Genomic DNA, 6,783 nt, shown 5'->3' with positions numbered 1-6,783 from the left:
GAGTAACATTTAAAAATTCAGATGAGGCCCTAGGGTGTTCAGTGGCCAAAACTGGATGATCTATTTTGAATTTATTTTTACTTGTTGTTCTTATTCTTTCTTAAATTTTATTTTTTAAAGTAAACTTTACCCTCAACGTGGGGCTTGAACTCATGACCCCGAGATCAAGAGTCCTGCACTGAACCACAGAACTAGCCAGGCGCCGCCTAAACTGAGTGATAACAAATCTTGACTCCCGAGACTTTGGAAGGTGGGGTGTAGGTCCGCTTGAAGGCTCTTTTCTTCTCAATGGGAGAGATAGTGAGTCCTTTCACGTGGAATGAGGGGTGACATCCTTCCTCCTTGGCCAGGATGCCCTGGTGGCTTCTGAGCTGACCCTCCCCAGACTGGTTAGCCGTGTTTGGCAATCCTGCCCCAGGGCTGTGCTTCTTGGTGCCCACAGAACTGTGCACCTGTGTGCTCACCAGTCAGCATGGTGTGGCAGTTGTACGGGAAGAGGACAGTGGTTTTGAGCGTAGAAGGTCCATGTTTACGCCTTAGTTTTGAGGCTTGCTATTTAACCACCGGCTAGTCGCCCTTGCCGATCTGTGGCCCCGTTGTCTCCAGCACAGATGGGACTAATCCGTAACTAAACTATGCTGCGTAGCAACGCACGGGGTGGTCCGTGAGCCATCAAGCCTCAAATCCAAGCTGGTTTCAGAAACTGCCCGTGAGTTACTGCAGCCCACTTGGTTGCCTCGAAATGCCCTTTGTAAGCAGAAGAAAGAAGCCTGCCTCTTACTGCCCATCCCATTATGAGTGGCTATTTCCCTGGTGTGGCTCAGAGGGAATCCCGGACATGGCCGGGGAGCTGAGCAAGCCGCGGCATGCTTTCTCTTGGCCCGTCCCTTGTCATTTGATCATTTCGGACTCGGTGACTTCTCTGTCCTCTGCACAAACATCCCTCAGTTTATTAGTTACTATAATTACTCACGCACTTGTCTTCAATTCTACGACATTTACTGAGCTCCCTGAATGGGCCAGGCTCTGCTGTGAGCAGGTGGGAGGGCGGACTAGAAGGGGGAATCAGACCTGCGCCTGCTTTCAAGGAGCTTATCGTCCAGGGAGGGAGCGGACCGCGGTGCCTTGGGGTCGGCTAGCGCAGGATGGGTGAGACTCTGGGAGAAGAACATGATCACAGCTGCAATTTTGGAGCCCCTTCTTTGTGTGGCTCTCTGTACTGATCGTTTTATGGACACTCTTGCGCTCAGTACACCCCTGAGGGAAAAGCCTGATCTCTCTTTTATAGGGGAGGGAGCTGAGGCTCAGGTGAAGAGTTTGACCAACGAGGGTACAGGATCTCTCTTTCCTAAATGGCATTTATTGCCTCTTAGACCTTCTAGACTGGCCACTTTGATTTACCTTCAGTCACTTTACTTTGTCTCATTAAGAAAAAAAAAAGATTTTATTTCTTTCTTTGAGAAAGAGCATGGGCAGTGGGAAGGGGGAGAGGGAGAAGCAGGCTCCGTGCCAAACGGGAAGCCCAATGCGGGGCTCGATCTCAGGACCCTGGGATCATGACCGGAGGCAAAGGCAGATGCTCAACCAACCATGCCACCCAGGCGCCCCTAAAAATTTTATTTTTTTTTTAGTAATCTCAGCATCCAATGTGAGGTTTGAACCCACAACCCTGAGATCGAGTTGCACACTCTACTGTCTGAGGCAGCCAGGCACCCTCACCCTCAGACCCTCAATCTGTCCCTTGTGGCCCCAGGTTCTAGGGATACCACAAGCTACCAGAAGAACACCATCCAGATCCTCAGTGCCCAAATCTCCATTCTGGTTCTTTCCTGCCATCCGGCCGGTCCCAAGCTCTTCCTTCTGCCTGGAAGGCCCTCCCTTACCCTGTGTCTCCCCACATCCTTCATCCCATGGCTGATTCTTTTGTATCCTTCAGGTCTTTGCTCCACTGTCCCCTCTTTACAGAGCCAATCCTTAACTGTGCACTGGAATGCTCTCTGTAACTAGCACTTGCTGTATTTTGTAAATACAAGTTGATGTGTTGCTCGTTTGTTGGCTGTAACGTGCCCAAGGGCAGGAACCATGTCAGGTTTTTTCACTGACAAACACCCCAGAGCTGGTGTAGAGTACGGAGTGTGTTGGTTTCAGTTTACACTCGGGTATGCATGAAATACCGAGTTAGGACATTCTCGAAACCTTTTATTTCAAGGCCCCATCCCCTGAGGTTGGCAGGACGCCCTGACCTCACTCTCCCCATTCCCCACATCTTAGGGGCATCTCCTGCTTTGCTGATGAGGCAAGACAAGGGGTCTGGGACAGCTTCCGGCCTCTCCCCCACATCTGGCCAAGACACTGCATGTCTTGCTAACTATTTCTTTTTCCTCCTCTGCAAACCTTCCTAGTTTTCCTGAGGCTTTGGCTCTGGGTGAACAAAAGACAAAAGACAAAAAGACTTATGGGTTTCTGTTCTATCCATTCTCAAAAAACAACACAATTCAAAGCAGGCTTCCTGATGGGGTGGTTGGGGAAGCAGAGAGAAATGACACAGATTTTTATGTCAAAATGTCAGTCCGGCCACAAAGAATCCGTGCATCTGAGCTGAAAGGTGGCCTCTGCAGGAGTGAGAGAATCTCCTGGGATAGGCAGTGCCCTCCCGAGATTGGATTTGTTTCAAATCTGAGTCCAGGTTTACTGAGGGACACCGGTGAGGATGGGATAACCACCGCAGGCCAACAGCAAGAGTAAATAAGAATGACCTTTGTTGAGTGTCTGTTCTGTGCCAAGCATTGAACTGGTATGTCATTTTATTTTTATTTTAGTCTCTCTAACTCCAGAGTTGGGGCTCTTTCTCCAGTCCTGTTATGTCTCTTGTAAAAATAAGGTCTTACTCACCATGAGGCCAGTCAACAGCAAATGGCACTGGGTGCTCAGCAATGAGGAGCAGTGAGGGGATACTCTTGGCCAGAGGGGGTCCCCAGCCGGTCGGAATGGCAGCTGGGGGCTAAGCCCACGCCCTCCCACCTTCCAGAAACTCCTTAGTCTTCTGAGTGAGGATTATAAATGCAAAGACGGGTCCAATGGCCAAGGAGGGTCAGGATCTACCCCGGTGGAGGTAAAGGCTGCTCTGGATCTCTCTGTCTTCTTGAAATTTGCATGACTAGCATCTTCAGTTTGACAGAAAGACTAAACTGTCCTTGTAAGTGTAAGGCAATTTCCACTTGTTTCATGTGCGTACATTTTATCATTTTTCATATTCTAAGTTACCCGAAGTCTTTTCAGTGCTGTGTCTCTTAGATTTTTTTTAAGGTTTTATTATTTATTTGACACAGAGAGAGCACAAGCAAGGGGAGCAGCAGGCAGAGGGAGAGGGAGAAGCAGGCTCCCCGCTGAGCAGAGAGCCTGATGAGGGGCTGGATCCCAAACCCTGGGATCATGACCTGAGCTAAAGGCAGATGCTTAACTGACTGAGTCCCCCAGGCACGCTTGTGTCTCTCAGATTTGTAACAGTAGTGAAGCTAGAGAACATTTATCAAGCCCTTACCTTGTACCAGGCACTGTTTTAAGCACTTCACATGGACGAACTCATTTCATTGTCTTAACAACCCCTTTATTATTGCCATTTTACAGATGGGGAATCTGAAGCCCAGAGAAGGTAAATAATTTGCTCAAGGTCATGTGACTGTGCGGCAGCGGGGGCTGGGCTAGGAACTCAGACCCCTTAGCTCTGACATCTCATGCCTAACCACTCCCCTGTACAGCGTCTAGCAGCAAAGATGCAATCTCCTTAAAAAATTCATCTGGAAAGTTAGTATATTTTAGTTTGTGCTGATGGTCTGGGAGGTTGAACAGTTGCAGGAAAAGGCGTCAGGACAGGGTGGTGAGGGCTAGGGGCCCTGTAACGTATGGGGGTACATATTGCACATAAAGCCAGAAGCCGCTGGGTTTAATTTAAAAACAATTAAAAAAAATTTTAAGTAATTTCTATACCCAGTATGGGGCTCAAACTTACAAACCCAAGATCAAGAGACATATGCTCCACTAACTGAGCCAGCCAGGTGCCCCTGGGTTCAGTTCTTGGCCAGGCTACCTATAGAGCCTTGGACCATGGGCAAATCACTTCAACTTTCTGAGCCTTTATTTCTCTTTAGCATGTCAAATGGGATTAAGAGACTCTACCTCAGAGGGTTGTTGTGAACTAATGAGATTATGGATATCAACGTGGTTTGTACCCGGACAGCACTACCTACATTTAAGGTAATGAGGTTATCATTGTGTTAGCATTAAGATTCAGGAATAGAGGGACTTTTTTTTTTCTTTTTAAAGATTTTTATTTATTTATTTGACAGAGATCACAAGTAGGCAGAGAGGCAGGCAGAGAGAGATGGAGAAGCAGCCTCCCCGCTGAGTAGAGAGCCCAATGCGGGACTCGATCCCAGGACCCCGGGATCATGACCGGAGCCGAAGGCAGAGGCTTCAACCCACCGAGCCACCCAGGTGCCCCGAGGGACTTTTTTTTTTTTTTTTAAGTTTATTCGAGTGTTCTCTGCACTCAGCATGGGCGGGGCTCGAACTCAGGACCCCCAGTCATATGCTCTTCTGATGGAACTAGCCAGGTACCCCAAATAAATAAACTTGAAAAGATTAAGGGATGGAGTTGGTAAGGAGTGCCACAGTAACAAGAGGCGCGAGTACCCAGGCCTGCTAATAAGATGGCCATTCTCCTGGTGCCTGGGTGACTCAGTGGGTTAAGTGTCTGCCTTCGGCTCAGGTCATGATGCCAGGCTTCTGGGATCGAGCCCATGGCTGGTTCTCTGCTCAGTGGGGAGTCTGCTTCTCACTCACCCTCTGCCCCTCCCCCCTGCTTGTCTTCTCTTGCTTGCTCTCTCAAATAAATAAAATCTTCTTAAAAAGTATTTTATTTATTTATTTGACAGAGAGAGAGAGATCACAAGTAGGCAGAGAGGCAGGCAGAGAGGGGGAAGCAAGCTCCCTGCTGGGCAGTAAGCCCGACACGGGGCTCAATCCCAGGACCCTGATACCATGACCTGAGCTGAAGGCAGAGGCTTAACCCACTGAGCCACCCAGGTGCCCCTCAAATAAAAACAATCTCAAAAAAAAAAAAACCCCAAAACCAAAAAGATGGCCATTCTCTCATGTGCTTGCTCCCAGCTCCCTGGTATTGGTATCTGGGTGGTGTGGTGGGATGGCTCCTGGGCTCTCGGACACCCAGGACAGACCTTAGTGGTGCTGCCTGTGTCGCATGAGCGTTCCGGGCCTCAGCATGCAGGGTGGGGACGTTCAGGTCAGTCTAGGCAGAGGAGGAGGCTTCTACCTTTGCAGTCGGAGCTTCTACCTTTGTGGTCCCCTTTGTCTCTCACAGTGACCATTCTTTGTGTATGCAGGGAACACTCTTGTCACAGGAATAAAGATTCTGTCTGGGAACGCTGTCCTGGGGACTGACATGACAGGTGCCGGAGAAGACAACTGGAAAAGCAGGAGGGCGGGACACCTGAGTGGGAATAACGCAAGCATTCGAGGATGACCAACCTCATGAGCTGGCGCGAGTCGGGGGTGGCGGTCAGCTTCTCCTCCGGTCCAACCCTGGAGGGAGAGATGAACATGAGCATCATGAGGGTTCTTTGAGGGGGCTGTCACCCCATCATCCCAGCAACTCGGGAAGAAGGGGAGAAATTTCCAAGGCTAGAGACCAAAGCTGCCGACTCCCAGGCGGGGTCAGAAGTCCCCAACCGGGAAGAGGGTGGGAGCCTGAGATGGTCCAGGAAGACTGTGCTCAGCGGGTTCCCTGGGAAGGGCAGGGGCCTCAGAGGCATGAGTCTCTTTAAGGCAACAGTGTCCAGGGCCCAGTACACTGGGGGTCCCAGGTTGGCGGGACCTTCCTCAGGCTGTATTGGTATTCAAGTAGCTGCTGTCCAAGTTCCTCGCCTAGAAGCCAGGGACTGGCTTGAGGGGTCATGAGGAGGACCGAGGTGTGGGAGGTAGACGGGGGAGAGTCCTCTGCAATGTTCCCGACTGGGGAAGGCTCCAAGGCTCTTGGGTTTTTGTTGGGAGGCGAGGGCCCTCTGTAAACAATCCTCTAGGGACTCGGCACCCAGCCGCCTGACTCGTAGTGTAAGGGTTTGGGCTTGTGTCTGGGCATGTTAGGGCTGCTGTCAAAATACCACAAACTAAGGGGCTTAAACAACAGAGATTCATTATCTCAGGGCTCTGGAGGCTGGAAGGCGGAGATCAAGGTGTCAGCGGGGCTGTGTTCCCTCTGAAAATGCCAGAGGAGGATCTCTTCCAGGCCTCTCTCCCAGCTTCTGATAGTTCCTTGGTTTGTGGCGTGCTGACTCCATCTTCCCACGGAGTCCTCCCTGAGTAGGCGTCTGTGTCCACGTTTCCCCTTTTTATGACTGCACCAGCCATATTGGAAAAGGAGCCCATCCTACCCCAGGACGACCTCCCCTGAACGCCCCCCCCCCCATGGTGCTATTTCCATATAAGGTCATGGGATCAGAACTTCAGCATATACATTTGGTGGGGACCCAATTCCAGCCATCCCAGGTGGGTCTTGCCCCCTGAGTTCTGGAGCACAGTTCACACCTCCACTTACACAGCTGACTCTCACCAGCATCTTCTCTCATCTCGTGCTCTCAACGCCTGGTGGGGAGGAGGCCAAGCACATTTCTTCTGATGGAAGAGGCTGGGGGGCAGTTAGATGACTGACCTGTACACATACACACAGCCTGCTTCCCAGCTGTGACTGTGGTGGGGTGGTAAGTC

The sequence above is a fragment of the Mustela nivalis genome, assembly GCF_964662115.1.
Source record: "Mustela nivalis genome assembly, chromosome: 11".
Classification (NCBI taxonomy): domain Eukaryota; kingdom Metazoa; phylum Chordata; class Mammalia; order Carnivora; family Mustelidae; genus Mustela; species Mustela nivalis.
The sequence above is the reverse complement of the archived record's forward strand: the minus strand, read 5'-3'. Positions refer to the sequence as shown.